This window comes from Sus scrofa, chromosome 4 (assembly GCF_000003025.6).
Source record: "Sus scrofa isolate TJ Tabasco breed Duroc chromosome 4, Sscrofa11.1, whole genome shotgun sequence".
In the NCBI taxonomy this organism is placed as follows: Eukaryota; Metazoa; Chordata; class Mammalia; order Artiodactyla; family Suidae; genus Sus; species Sus scrofa.
The window spans coordinates 82,032,874-82,049,496 of record NC_010446.5 but is presented as its reverse complement, the minus strand read 5'-3'; the positions used below and the strand labels follow the sequence as shown (position 1 = coordinate 82,049,496).

General features: G+C 37.1%; 1 pseudogene; it reads left to right on the top strand.

The window, feature by feature from the left end:
- Positions 1-15,580, top strand: part of LOC106510108 — a 198,604-nt pseudogene extending 183,024 nt beyond the window's left edge.

Below are 16,623 nucleotides of genomic sequence, written 5' to 3'. Positions count from 1 at the left end.
TTTCATCATTATTTCTAGCATCTAACAAGATTCCTAGTCATAGTAGGTGCTCAATAAATGTTTGTTGAATGAATGAATGAATGACTAAATTAATGAATTTGAAATCTAGCTTTAGTTGGGTAAAAATTTGGATAAACCCTGGATAAGACATTAACCTGTGTCTCTATTGGATAAAAAAAAATGAGAATACAGACAAAAGAATTTAAGATGGTTTCAATTTCTTTATTGTGTAAATTGTTGAAAATGTCAGGTTGCTTTGTCGTTATTTTTATGGCATAAAATTTTTCATCTTAGCAGTACTTGCCACATTGGCTTCCTTCATTTTAAGCATTGTAGTGAATCTTTACACTTATATGTAATAAACCTTTATGTTAAGCCCACAGAAGACCCAATGGAAGGATAAATTAAATATAAAAAAGTCAAACCCTGACATTTTAATAACAATAAAACGTAAAATAGAAACAGCCTATGTTTAACAGAGAGAAAATACCAGTAAGCACAAAACAAAAAGAGGAGGACATCATGTCAAAAGAGGCAGGAAGCCAGGGAAGATGAAGGCATTTTAACAAGAATGAAAAAGAACTGGGAGAAAAATTATATCTTTAGCTGCTTTGATATGAATATAGGGGTAGGGGGCCAAAGAAATCCATTTAGGAGGATATGCCCAGGTGCAAATCTAGCAAAAGAAAAGGCTTGAAGCAGAGAGAGTATGCCTTAAGATCTCCCCCTTTCCTACTTCAGGACATCCCACCAGCATCTTCACCACCACATGCCCACTCATCCTCAGGATGCTTCCTGTCTGCCCCTACCTACCCAGGTAACTCCACATTCCTAGGTAATATCTCTTATTCCTGGCCTTTTTCTCCTTTCATAACCTCTGTCAAAACAGAACAGTCCTATGTCTCTGCCAGAATCCAAGCTCTTTTCTCCTCTTCTTTCACAGTGTTCTTTTCTTAAAAAATTGAAACTTTATTGAGATATAATTCACATATGGTTCAATTCAACCATTTAAACTGTACATTTAAGAATTTTTTACTATACTAAAAGAGTTTTATAATTATCACAATCACTTTCCACCATCTCAAAAACAAACCCGGTACCCATTAGCAGTCATGCCCATTTCTCTCCAACCTCTAAGCTAAAGCAACCACTAATCTACTTTCTGTCTCTGTAGATTTACCTGTTATGAACATTGTATATGAATAGAGTCATACAATATGTGGTCCATTTGTCTTTTGTCACTTAGTATAATATATTGAAGTTTCATCTCAGTTGTAGCATTTATCAGTACTTCATTCCTTTTTATTGCCAGATATTATTCCAATGAATGGATATACCACTTTGTCTATTCATTATTTCACTTTTATTTTTGTCCCATTCATTATTTCCACTTTTTTACTATTTGAATAATACTGCTTTGAACATTTGCATAGTATTCTTTCATAGCATGTTAGAGCCAGAAGGAAGTTTAGCACTCATGTGGTCTAATCTCCATTCAACTCGTTGGTTACATGATACGACAAGAGGATGTGATAGCATAAGACTGAACCCTACTTTCCAGTGGTGTCAAAAGTAACTACACAGTTGATCACTTAGTGAATTCAGTCCTGTGCCATCACTACTTCAGTTCTAAATAGCTTATTTCACCTTCTATTTAATCCTCAGTTGACCTCTCTGAAATGATGGTTTTCTTTGGGTATTTTTAATATTTCTAGAAGTAAGCTACTTCCACAGGATTCCTCAGACTTCAATAATCTCACTCAAATTCAGTGCCTAATAGAAATCTCTTTATTCTCTTAACTACAAGTGCTGCTAGTACTGCTCCTTTTGCCAATCTGATGTTCTTCTCCACCTTTTTTTCTTTGCATTTTTATGCGGTTATGCATTGCATTACACTGCTCAAATGAGAAACTTTTTCCTCTCCATCTCCTCAAGAAATCCAAGATTCCACTGTTATTAGTTTCACTTTGGATATAGTATAACTCTGTATCAGCCCAAGGTTCCCCATTTTATACTACTTCATTGGCTGGTATTAGACTAAGATCCTTTCTCACCTTTTCAAGTAAAAAAACTGATTCTTAAACCCAAACTCTCTTTGAAATCTCTTATCAAGTGGGTGGTTTCCAGTGTCCTGATTCTCTTAAGTCAGTAATTTTTTAAACTGGAGTATGTGTCTGAGTTTCCTGGAAGTGCATATGGTGTGTACAGTTTCAACATGATCAATCTAGATTTTCAACTTCTGTTTAAACTCATTCCTAATTTATATAGGTGAGAATATAGCTGCTCATGCCGAGTTTTTTCATTGACCACCAGTTATATCTATCCAACTTAACCAAAGAAAAACTCATCTCTCATCTATTCTAAACCTAAATTCAATACACTGCCCCAGAGTGTTAAAAATAAATAAATAAAACCCTCCAGAGCACTAAAAACGTGAAAATTAAATATTGTGCATGTCATAAGAAAGTGTCTCTAATGAACTAAGGAAAAAAATATTCACAAATCAGGTGATTTCCAACTCTGCTTTCTACAAAATTGAAGATGTTAGTTGACAGTTGATCATTAAGAATCATTTTCAGAGAGTAATAACTATTTTTTATTTTATTTTATTTTATTTTTGCTTTTTAAGGCTGCGCTCATGGCATATGGAAGTTCCCAAGATAGGGATCAAATTGGATATATAGCTGCCAGCCTACGCCACAGCCATAGCAATGTGGGGTCCGATCCACGTCTGTGACCTACACCACAGCTCATGGCAGTGCTGGATCCCCAACCCACTGAGTAAGGCCAGGGATGGACCCCGCATCTTCATGGATACTAGTTGGATTTGTTTCCACTGCACCACTGTGGGAACTCCTGAGAGTAATAACTATTGACTGCTACTGATATACCCCCCCTTTCAGTTCTAACCACTTATTCATACGAAGTTTCTCAGTATTTATACCTAAAAATAGGAAAATTAGCTTACACTAGCAGTAATATTTATCCAAGAATACATAAAAAAATGAAAAAATAAAAAAACTCATCTGTTTTAGCAAGATATGCATTTGCTATAAAATTTTACTCTATTGAATAACAAAATATGTAAGATATTTATGTTGTTTTGACCAGCTATATTGTGATACTATAGAGAATAATAACTCAATTTAAAATAGAATTTTTTAGGTTGTATCCATGTCTTGACTATTGTGAATAGTGCTCCTATGGACATAGGGGTGAATGTATCTTTTTCAATGAAACTTTTGTCTGGATTTATGCCCAGCAGTGGGATTGCTGGATCACACAGTAGCTCTATATTTATTTTTCTGAGGTACCTCCATACTGTTTTCCATAGTGGTTGTACCAATATACATTCTCACCAATAGTGGAGGAGGGTCCCTTTTTTTCCACACCCTCTCCAGCCTTTGTTTTTCATTGACTTGTTAATGATAGCCATTCTGATTGGTGTGAGGTGGTATCTCATTGTAATTTTGATTTGCCTTTCTCTAATAATTAGTGATATCGAGAATTTTTTCATATGCCTGTTAACCATTCATATGTCTTCTTTGGAGAAATGTTTAGGTCTTCTGCCCGTATTTGATTGGGTTGTTTGTTTGTTGTTGAGTTTCATGAGTTGTTTGTATATTTTAGATTAGGCCCTTGTCTGTTGCATCATTGGCAAAGATTTTCTCCAATTTGTGGGTTGTCTTTTCACTTTTTTAATGGTTTCCTTTGTGTGCAAAAGCTTTTAAGTTTGACTAGGTCCAATTGGTTTATTTGTGTCTTTATTGTCATTATTCTAGGAGGTGGGTCAAACAAGATGTTGCTGTGATTTATTTCAAAGAGCGTTCTGCCTATGTTTTCCTCTCGGAATTTTATGGTATCTGACCTTATATTTAGGTCTTTAATCCATTTTGAATTTATTTTTGTATATAGTGTTGGATAGTGTTCTACTTTCATTCTTTTATATGTAGCTTTCCAGTTTTCCCAGAACCCTTTATTAAGGAGACTATCTTTCTTCTACTGTATGTTCTGTCCTCCTTTGTCATAGATTAGTTGACCATAGGTACTTAGGTTTATTTCTGGTCTTTCTATTCTGTTCCATTGGTCTATATTTCCGGCTTTTTGACAGTACCATATTATTTTGATGACTAGCTTTGCAGTATTGTCTAAAGTCAGGAAGCTTGATTCCTCCAGTTCCATTTTTCTTTTTCAATATTGCTTTGGCTATTCAGGGTCTCTTGTGTTTCCATACAAATTTTAAAATATTCTATTCTAGTTCTGTGAAGAATAACTTTAGTAATTTCATAGGGATTGCATTGAATCTGTAGATTACCTTGGGTGGTATAGTCATTTGGACAATATCGATTCTTCCAATCCAAGAGCATGGTATATCTTTCCATCTGTTTGTGTCCTCTTCAATTTCATTCATCCATGTTTTACAGTTTTCAGAGTACAGGTCTTTTGTCTCTTTAGGTAGGTTTATTATAGATATTTTATTTTTTTAATGTGATTGTAAATAGGATGCTTTCTCTGATTTCTCTTTCTGATCTTTCATTATTAGTATATAGAAATGGAATTGATTTCTGTGTATTAACTTTGTAGCATGCAACTTCGCCAAATTCATTGCAAATTCTAACAGTTTTCTGGTTCTGTCTTTAGGGTTTTCTAGGTATGTTATCATGTCATTTGCAACAGTGATGGTTTTACTTCTTCTTTTCCAATTTGGATTCCTTTTATTTCTTTTTCTTCTGATTACTGTGGCTAGGACTTCCAAAACTATGTTTAATAATAGTGGTGAAAGTGGACATTCTTGTCTTGTTCCTGATCTTAGTGGAAATGTTTTCAATTTTTCTCCATTGAGAATGATGTTAGCTGTGGCTTTTTCCATAAATAATTTTTTATTATGTTGAGGTAGTTTCCCTCTATTCCCACTCTCTGGAGTTTTTATCAAAACCAGGTGTTGAATTTTGTCAAAAGCCTTTTCTGCATCTATTGAGATGATCATATGATTGACTTTTAACACCCAGAACTTCATTTTAGTACAGAAAACAAAAATATCTCTTGAGAGAGAATTATGACAAAAGTTAAAATATTTGAACCATAAAAGTATTGTATATTTAGATGAAACTGTATAAATAGTAAAATGAAAATTTTATTTCAAGGAAAAAAGAACAAAAACTTTCTAACTATTCAAAAATAATCATTCTGGAGCTCTTGTTATGGTGCAGAGGGTTAAAAACCCAGTATAGTGTACATGAGGATGTGAGTTGGATCCCTGAACTCACTCAGTGGGTTAAGGATCCAGAGTTACTGTGAGCTGTGGCATAGGTCGCAATTGAGGCTTTGGTCCCGTGTTGCTATGGCTGTGGCATAGGCCTGCCGCTGTAGCTCTGATTCGATGCCTAGCATGGCAACTTCCATATGATGCAGGTGCAGTCATAAAAGGAAAGAAAATCATTCATGCAAGTTTTGAATATTTAGTTACTATAATATTAAATGTTAAATAGTATGGTGGAAAGAATGACATAATTTTGGATTTCCTGAAATTTTCCTTTGTTAAAAATGTTTTACTTCATGTAGCTACTTTTATTTTATTTTATTTTTTTCTGGTTATATACATCGTAAATGTCTTCACCCAGGGAGTAGCTCATCCTCACTTTTTTGTTTGTTTGGTTGGTTTGCTTTTTAGGGCCACACCCACAGCATATGGAGGTTCTGAGGCTAGGGAGAACCTAGGCTAGGGAGCTACAGCTGCCTGCCTATGCCACAGCCACAGCAATGCAGGATCCAAGCCTTGTTGGTGACCTACACCACAGCTCATGGCAACACCGGATCCTTAACCCACTGAGCAGGGCCAGGGATTGAACCCACAACATCATGGTTCTTAGTTGGATTTGTTTCTGCTACACCACGACAGGAACTCCCATGAAGCTACTTTTATTTTATTTATTAATTTATTTTTATTGTTGTTTTCCCCAACACAAATTTTTTTTTCCCACTGTAGCATGGGGATCCAGTTACACATACATGTATACATATTTTTTTTCTCCCATTGTCATGCTGCATTGTAAGTATCTAGACAGAGTTCTCAGTGCTACACAGCAGGATATCTTGTAAATCCATTCCAAGAGCAATAGTTTGCATCCGTTGACCCCAAGCTCCCAATCCCTCCCACTCCCTTCCTCTCCTCCTCCCCCAGGCACCCACAAGTCTATTCTCCAAGTCCATGATTTTGTTTTCTGTGGAAAGGTTCATTTGTGCTGTATATTTCATTTGTGCTGTATATTAGATGCCAGATATGAGTGATATCATACGGTATTTGTCTTTCTCTTTCGGACTTACTTCACTCAGTATGAGAGTCTCTAGTTCCATCCATGTTACTGTAAATGGCATTATTTTGCTCTTTTTAAGGCTGAGTAGTATTCCATTGTGTATATATACCACACCATCCTAATCCAATCATCTGTCGATGGACATTTGGGTTGTTTCCATCTCTTGGCTATTGTGAATAGAGCTGCAATGTACATGCTGGTGCATGTGTCTTTTTTAAGGAAAGTTTTGTTTGGAGAGATGCCCAAGAGTGGGATTTCTGGATCATATGATAGTTCTATGTATATATTTCTAAGGTATCTCCATACTGTTCTCCATTGTGGTTATACCAGCTTCCATTCCCACCAACAGTGCAGGAGGGTCCCCCTTCTCCCAAAGACATTCTAGGACACCACCATCACCCTAATTACAAAACCAGACAAAGATACCACCAAAAAAGAAAACTATTGGCCAATATCTTTGATGAATATAGACACAAAAATTCTCAACAAAATTTTAGCCAACCAAATCCAACAGCATATCAAAAAGATCATACACCACGACCAGTTGGGATTCATTCCAGGTACACAAGGATGGTTCAACATATGCAAATCAATCAATGTCATACACCACATTAACAAAATAAAGGTCAAAAACTGTATGATCATCTCTATAGATGCAGAAAAAGGATTTGACAAAGTCCAACATCCATTTATGATAAAAACTCTCAACAAAGTGGGTATAGAGAAACATTCCTTAACATAATTGAAGCCATTTATGACAAACGCACAGCAAATATAATACTCAATGGAGAAAAATCTGGAACAAGACAAGGTGCCCACTCTCACCACTGCTATTCAACATAGTATTAGAAGTCCTAGCCACAGAAATCAGGCAAACAAAAGAAATAAAAGGCATCCAAATAGGAACAGATAAAACTGTCACTGTATGCAGATGACATGATACTACACATAGAAAACCCTAAGGACTCAACCTAAAAACTACTTGAACTGATCAACAAATTCAGCAAGGTAGCAGGATATAAGATTAACATTCAGAAATCAGTCATATTTCTGTATATTAACTATGAAATATTAGAAAAGGAATACAGAAATACAATACCCTTAAAAGTTGCACCCCAAAAAATGAAATATCTGGGAATACACCTGACCAAGGAGGTAAAGGACTTATATGCCAAGAATTATAAAATATTAATCAAGGAAATTAAAGAAGATGTAAATAAATACAAAGATATTCCATGTTCCTGGATTGGAAAAATTAATATTGTAAAAATGGCCATACTACCCAAAGCAATCTACAGATTCAATGCAATCCCTATCAAATTACCCATGACATTTTTCACAGAACTAGAACAAACAATCCAAAAGTTTATATGAATCACAAAAACCCAGAATCGCCAAAGCAATCCTGAGAAAAAAAACCATGTAGCTACTTTTAAAATCATTGTTTATTCATTTCAATACCTGTTTAATTCCAGGATCTGATTTGCTTTGAGTCCTTTTCTTTTGAGAATATGCTTCATTTCCTGGGTCTTTCATGTGAGAGGTAATTTGAAATTCTATGATAGACAGTATGAATGTTATATTGTGGAAAACCTGGATTCTCTTATTTTTCTCCAAAGAGAAAATGTGTTTTAGCAGGTATTTTTCTTGGGTGAGCTTGAATTGCAACCTCTCTTTCCTATATGTCACCTCTGGTCTCTTTTCAGATCTTTTTTATCTTTGGCTGACTGCTTTGAGTCTATTCTGCCCAGGTGTAGTTCAGGAGTCAGTCAGAGATGTGGGTAGATAGCACTTGGAGGTCCCCTATCTAGTTCTTTCCCTTCTGGAATTTACCCACTCTCCTGCATTTACAGTTTCCTAATTTCAATTTTCTTATTCTCCAGGTCTGAATGATTGCTAGTTTTGTTATATGTGCTGTTGCCTCATGCAACCTAGTCCTAAGGTAGGAGACAGGAACTTATTTATATAATTTAGTCTTCCTTCTCCAAGCAAGTGTGGAATTCCCACAAGAGCCAGTATGTTCTGCTTGCTCTCTAGTACCTTCGGATAATTTTTTGTTTGTTTTCGTTTGTTGGTTTTGGTTTTCCAGATTTTATGTTTTTTCTATGTGGATTGAAGTTGACTGGTCATAGTCATCATACCTGGAACCAGAACCCAATTCTGTTTTAAAATGTCAATAAGCATTTCTGATAAGTTAGGAATGATATCTTTTGCCATTATTTAGACTACTGATGAAAAAATGTAGAGGTCAACTACATAAAAGGATGTTCTTTTTTTTTTTCAAAATTAAAAGTGTTATATCAGAAACTTCTTTTGTTTAATTCAGATCCTCTCAGCCTCACTTGACTCTTGCTCTAGTCACAACTGTGACCATCAGCTCTGCCTGGGTGCTGACCAATTTCATACAGGTAAACCTGACAGTGCCTCATCTTGTGCCTATGCCAAGTACCTCTTGCCTCCAATTCTGTTGACCATGAGGTATGGGATGGTGTAGAGCCCAACATGGAGCTTTCAAAATATTAAAAAAAAAGATTCTTTCAAAATATTATTGCTCATTGACAATTCACCTGATCACCCAAAAGTTCTGGTGGAGCTGTAAAATGAAATTAATGTTGTTTTCATGCCTGCTAACACATCTATTCTTCAGCCCATGGATAAAGGAGTGATTTCAACTATTAAGTCTTAGTATTTAAGAAATACATTTTGTAAGGCTATAGCTGATATAAATAGGGATTCTTCTGATGGATCTGAGCAAAATCAATTGAAAACCTTTTGGGAAGATTTCACCATTCTGGATGCCATTAAGGACATTCATGATTCATGGGAAAATATCAAAATATCAACATGAACTGGAGTTTGGAAGAATTTGACTCCAACCCTCATGGATGACTTTGGTTCATGACTTCAGTGGAGGAAGTAACTGCAGATGTGGTGGAAATAACAAGATAACTGGAATGAGAAGCGGAGCTTGAAGTTACAACCAAATTGTTGTAATCTCATGAGAAAACTTTAACAGATGAGGAATTGCCTCAGAAGCACAGAGAAAGTGGTTTCTTAAGGTGAAAGCTACTCTGGTGAAGATGCTATGAAAACAATTGAAATTACAATAAAGGATTTAGAGTAGTATATAAACAGTTGAGAAAGGGCAGTAGGTACTAAGAGTAGTGATTCCAGTTTTGTAAGAAGTTCTACTGTGGGTAAAATGCTATCAAAGAACATTGAGGCTACAGAGAAATCATTTGTGAAAGGAAAAATAAATTCATGCAACAAACTTCATTGTAGTTTTATATTAAGAAATTACCCCAGACTTCAGCAACCACCACTCTTCTCAGTCAGCAGCTATCAACAGCAAGGCAACTACAATGCAACAGACAATCTAAAATCTAAAATATACAAACAACTCATGCAACTCAACAACATAAAAAACAAACCACCCAATTTTGAAAATGGGCAGAAGACCTAAATAGACATTTCTCCAAAGAAGACATATGGATGGTCAACAGGCATATGAAAAAAATGTCAATATCACTAATTATTAGAGAAATGCAAATTAAATGATGTACCACCTCACACCAGTCAAAATGGCTATCATTAACAAATCAACAAACAGCAAAGGCTGGAGAGGGTGTGGAAAAAAAAGGGACCCTCCTCCACTATTGGTGGGAATGTATATTGGTACAACCACCATGGAAAACAATATGGAGGTACCTCAGAAAAATATAGAGCTACTGTATGATCTAGCAGTCCCACTGCTGGGCATAAATCCAGACAAAAGTTTCATTGAAAAAGATACATTCACCCCTATGTCCATAGAAGCACTATTCACAATAGCCAAGACATGGAAACAACCCAAATGTCCATCAACAGATGAATGGATTAAGAAGATGTGATACATATATACAATGGAATACTACTCAGCCATAGAAAAAGACAAACTAATACCATTTGCAGCAACATGGATTGATCTAGAGACTCTCATACTAAGTGAAGTAAGCCAGAAAGAAAAAGACATACCATATGATACCACTTATTTGTGGAATCTAAAATATGGAACAGATGATCCTGTCTAAAAATAGCAAACAACAGAAACAGAGCGTGGCCAAGAAGAGCAGACTTGGGGTTCCAGTGGCAGGGGGGAGTGGAATGGATGGGCATTTTGGGGATTGAGTGGATGCAAATTATTATATTTGGAATGGATGGGCAATGGGATCCTATTATAGAGCACAGGCAAATCTGTGTGATTGGGTCACTTTGTTGTACAACAGAACTTTATGAAACACTGTAAACTATACTTTAATAATAATTTTTTTAAAAAGACAGCAAGGCAAGACACTCCGCAGGCAAAATGACTATGACTCACTGAAGGCTCAGATGATGGTTAGCAATTTTTAGCAATAAAGCATTTTTAATTAAAATATATACATTTATTTTTTAGATATAGTTCTTTTGCACAGTTAATAGATTGCAGTATGGTATAAATATACTTCTGTATGTACGGGAAAACTAAAAAATTTATGTGACTTGCCTTATTGCAATATTCTCTTTATTGAAATTGTCTGAACCCAAACTTGGAATATCTCTGAGGTACCCTATGATTGGAAAATCAAGAAGACTCACCTCATTGGGTAATTGTGTGGAATAAATATATCAAAAGTAAAGTAGACATTAATATCCTTCATTATCTGCGAGGAGCCATAATATTCCGCCTATTTGGCTATCATCACTTCAGTAATAAAGCTCCTTTTCTTTTCAGGATCAGGACACCTATTTCCAGGGCAGAAGCAGGGCCATCCATCCACAACAGTAATCTACGCATACCACATGTCCAGAAACCTCATTGGGCCCCCATTTATTTTCCCAAACACTACATCAGCATGTAAACCTCACCTTAATTAAACCAACTTTGGGGTGGGGTGGAAGGCTTCCCCTGTGCTAGCAAATTAAAATAATCACCTGTCTACTCAGAAAAGTCAATATTGACCACTACTGGAGAATCAGCCAAATGAGGTTTTGTAAAAACCACACACAAACCAAATTTTCCTTTCAAGGGAAACATCCAAAGATAGCATTTTCTTTTTGATGTCACTGGGATTTCCAGGTAGTTCTGGGAGCCTAAAAGCATCTCCACTAACTATAAAGGAAAACCTCAGCAAAAAGGGTTATTCAATCATATGCTTCAAATGTGTTTTCCCGTGGAAACTCTGTGCCAGCCTTTCCAATGAGAACTGAATTTTTTATTTACTCCCACACCAGTATCTCATCAACAAAGTGCAGGCAACCCCCTGTGGACTGAAAACAGCCATTTGACTCACATTCTAGGCTTCATAATAAGAGGATTTGGATGGGTAAGGCCTCAAGAGACAAAAAAGACAAAAAACAAAAATAGCAAAAAAAAAAAAAAAAAACAGCTGTCTCTGAGAGAAATAAGATCACCAATTACAGAAATTACAGGCTGATTCTGGTCCCCAATTTCTTGCTGAAACACACAACTTGGAATTCCCCTCTTCCATGAACCCTGCCCACTCCCATGGGGTTCAGGCAGCTGAGGGAAGCCCTCACCAAGACAATATCTCTATGGAGATGGAGAAGGTTCTGGAAACTATGAATGCCCAAGAGACCGATTTCTGCTACCTATGAAGGCAGTTCAGCTATGAATAGAGAAAGCTGACATCCACTTAGCAAACACTGAGCACTAACCATTTGTCAGACATAATGACATGTACCTGTGGTAGGAACCCCCAAACCCACTACCTCCGCCATGACACCTGGCTCTGCCTTCAAAAGGCCAGTCAGGATGGGAGCTTCAAACACATTTGGTTCCTAGCAGCTTGGATATTGCTCTCTGTGTTTTTGGGAAAAGGTACAGGGAAGCAGGAGAGGAGGACTGAAGGGCTCTACCTCTGATTTCTACACACTAGGAGTACAAACAGAAGAAACAACCACCCCAGTTTCTCCCTCGGGACCTTGGAGAACAGCACCTACCTGGAGCACCTCTTCATGAGGCACCCATGAAGGAAGGAACCCAGCTCCCTCACATCCTAGAGAGGCAGTCACCTGAGAAATAGCATGAAACAGGTAAGCAACCTGAGTCTTTTATTACCTGTGGCTATTTCCATTTCCAAGTGGAGTCTGGAGGTCAGGGGAGCTGCAGAATACAGGCTCTCACATTTGTTTAACACTGTGAACTTTACCAAAGCCTCCGTGTAAAATTGGAGAAATATTTATGACACATCTAACAGAAGTCAAGTAGTATACTAGGCACTTTTGGGACTGTTGCTTTGTTATAATTTTGATATCTACCTTGTTAGCTAGTTATTATTTTCAGGAGGTGACTCATATAATCATGATTTTTGTCCAAAATCAAACATCTGAAGTTTATCAGTGGAATTATATTTTTTATTAAATCTCCTATTTTCATTATGTTGCCTCCAAGCCATTTGCCCAAGGGCAACGTCAGAGGGGAAAATCTCTTTAGAGCAGATGTCATTAATAGAGACCACGAGGGGGAATTAACATTAATTGAGCACCTCTTATGTGCTGAGCCTTTTCATACTCTACCTGTATAGTATACACTACCTTTATACCCACAGGTCAAATTGTGTCCCCACTAAATTCATATGTTGATAGACTAACTCCCAGTATACCTCATAATAGGAATATATTTGGAGATAGGGCCTTTACAGAGGTAATTAAGGTAAATTAAGGTCATATGTGTAGACTCTAATATGACACAACTGGAGTACTTGTAAGACATAGACTGATGGGCAATTATCTTCGATTCGGGGAGAGAGGCTGTAAGAAACCAACCCTGCTGCCACTTTGATCTGAGATTTCTAGCCACCAGATTTGTGAGGACAGTAATTGCTGTTTAAGCCATCTAGTCTCTGGTATTTTGTCATAGCAAACTGATATGCTACCTCACTTTAATTTTATAATAGTCAATTTAATGTTGAAGTATAGTTGATTTACAATATTGTGTTACTTTCCTCTGTACAACAAAGTGATTCAGTTATACATATATATTTTTTAATATTTAATCTTTTTAAATATTCTTTTCCTTAGGGTTTATCGTGGGACATCTGTGCTATAATAGGACTATATTGTTCCTTTGATCTATGTGTATCTTATATCAAGTAACCCCAACCTCCCGTTCCATCCCTCCCTCCCCCCCTTCCCCCTTGGCAACCACAGTCTGTTCCTCTTGTCTGTGAGTCTGTTTCTCTTTTGTAGATAGGTTCATTTGTGCCATATTTTAGATTCTACATATAAGTAATATCATGTGATATTTATCTTTCTCTTTATGACTTCACTTAACATCATAATCTCAAGTTTTACCCATGTTGCTGTAAATGGCATTATTTTGTTCTTTTTATGGCTGAGTATTACTCCATTGTATATATGTGGTACCACATCTTAATCCATTCACCTGTTGATGGACAGGTTGTTTCCATGCCTTGGCTATTGTGGATGGTGCTGCTATGAAAATAGAGTTGCATGTATCTTCTTGAATTATAGTTTATCTGGATATATGCCAGGAGTATCCTTACTTTTCAGAGAAATGTCCATACGGTTTTCCACAGTGGCTACACCAACGTGCATTCCGACCAACTGTGTAGGACGATTCCTTTTTCTCCACATCATTTCTAGCATTTATTTGTAGACTTTTTGATGATGTCCATTCTGACTGGTGTGAGGTGGTACCTCATTTTAGTTTTGATATGCATTTTTTCTTATAATTAGTGATGTTGAACATTTTTTCATGTGGCTATTGGCCATTTATATTTCTTCTCTGGAGAAATGTCCGGTTAGGTCTTCTGCCCATTTTTCAGTTGTGTAGTTTGGTTTTATTCTTACTGTTGTTGAGTTGTACAAGCTGTTAGTATATTTTGGAAATTAAGCACTTAGTCACGTCATTTGCAAATATTTTCTCTCATTCTGTAGGTTGTCTTTTTATTTTGCTTATGGTTTCTGTTGCTGTACAAAAGTATGTGTTTGATTAGGTTTCATTTGTTTATTTTTGTTTTCATTTCTATTGCCTTGGAGACCAACCTAAGTAAACATTGGTGAAATTTATGTCGAAGACTGTTTTGCCTATGTTCTCTTCTAGGTATTTAATGGTGTCACGTCTTATAGTTAAGTCTTAAAGCCATTTTGAGTTAATTTTTGTGTATGGTGAGAGGGAGTGTTATTTTTATAATTCTGTACAGGTGGGTATAATATCTATTTTCAAGGTCATAAAACAGAGACTTAGAAAGGTAAAGTGACTTTACAGAGGTCACATGGCCAGCAAGTGGTAGAGCCAAAGTCTAACTTCTTTGTCTACTTCCCACCTGGCCTTTCAGGCCTCACTTGCTTCTAACCCTGAAACTTCCTTTGTGCCCTGTTTCAAATACACTAGCCATGGAAATTCCCAAGAAGATGAAAATATTAACAGAAAACATCATATAGATATCTGTGCCTGAAATTTCAAAGCACAAGACTGAGCAGGGCCGTTGGAGTCAGATGAGGTATAAATAACAACCAAACTATTTGTAGAAAAGCAAGACCAACTTCTGTCTTTGAACCACAAGGCTTTTCAGCCTAAGGAAATTCTCACACTCTTTTCAGCAGAGGAGAATTTACCACATTTTCTGGGTTCAGAGGACACAAAGACTGATAATGGATTTTTTTTTTCAGCTGGAAAGTCTCCCAGAGAACTCTTTGCATATCTGTATGCTACCTTGTCAACATTAATGGAGTGGGTAAAAATGCTTAGTTTGCAAACTATACGATTCAAATGTTCACAAAAAAAAAGTAACTTTCTTTACTCCTCTGTTATTCAACTTCTATTTGATGCACCAATTCTGCTTGTTGGCAGAAACTTCAGCCCCTTGAGGAAAAAAATGGTACTCACTTCAAGTTTAAACAGAGTCATTTCCACATTCCCCTCTCTCATCTTCCTTACCCCTAAGTGGCATCTGTGCTGTCATTCTGCCATGGGTACTTGCTGGAAATTCAGACTCCATCTGGTTTCCAGCCCTCGATCCACAAGGGGTCTTTCTGTGTCCAGGCTTCAAGGTACACAGGCCATCACTCAGCATATTCTGAGCCTCTCCTCACTGCCTCAGAGGATATCCGGGCTTTTCCTCCTGATGGACTATCCAGGCAGGAGGAGACTGAACTGCTGTATCAGGCCCATCTGCTGTGATATTGGGCAGCCCCCTCTCTTCCCCTACTGCCCCTGCAGAGGCGCAGTGGCTGCCTCCTACAGCAAAAGAGGGCCTTGACTCTCAGATTCCCAGCCCCCAACACCAACTCAGCCCAGAGTAGGAAGGCCAACATGGAGGCCTTTCCAGGGACACTGATCTTGCCTCTGAGGTTTCCTGACCCCCATCTCACACCCTTCTCTCTTAAACAGTCTCCCAGGCTAGGGTCAGGACCCTGGCAGCTCAATACTTCCCTTAATAATCTTGTTTTTTTTTTTAGCAGTGATTTGCCTCTTGCAAATTAAAACCTTGGCTTTTAAGACTACTGCTTCTGCTTTAAGTTTTAAGAATTTATAAACCTCTGATTTCTTGCCTCAAAAAATTGACATAATTATGCTTAATTTTACAGGAAATTATTATAGAAGTGAGCCCACACTGGAACACAAAAGCCAAAAATTTGATTCTCTGATGCCTGTATTTTGTGAAATCCCTACCCAATACAATCATGCCACTGAATGAGCAGAGGGTAAGTACAAGGGTACTAAGGAAGAGCGAAGGGGGAAAAATGCTCAATTGTTCTATTCTAATTTTTACCACTACCATATTGTATCATATCATTAAAACATAGGATAACATATATCCCATATAAGTAATGTTATTATTTATTGTAATATCACATGTACTATGTATTACATGTAATACATCCTATAGTATACTTCTCTGTCACTCATGAATGGGGGAGTGTTTCCAGCCCTGTTTGCCCTGCTAGACTGGACACCTCCATAGACAGCAAGACTCTCACTTATCCAGAAACACAGCTCTCTCCCTCACCATTCAGGTTTCTGTTCAAATGTCACCTCTCCTCTTCTGTTCAAATGTCATCTATGGCTCCTTCTCTCACACAGCACACTCAAATTCATCACCCCCTTTCGCTCATCCTCTATTTCTCTTCATTGCTCTTATTACCACCTGAACATTCATTACGTTTGGGGTTTTTTTTCTTGTATGCATGCCCGCCGCACACATCTAGAATGTAAGCTCTGTGAGAGCATGAATTTTGACTGCTCCACTTGATGTCCTATTTCCAATGACTAGAACATTCCCTGCACACTATAGACATTCAA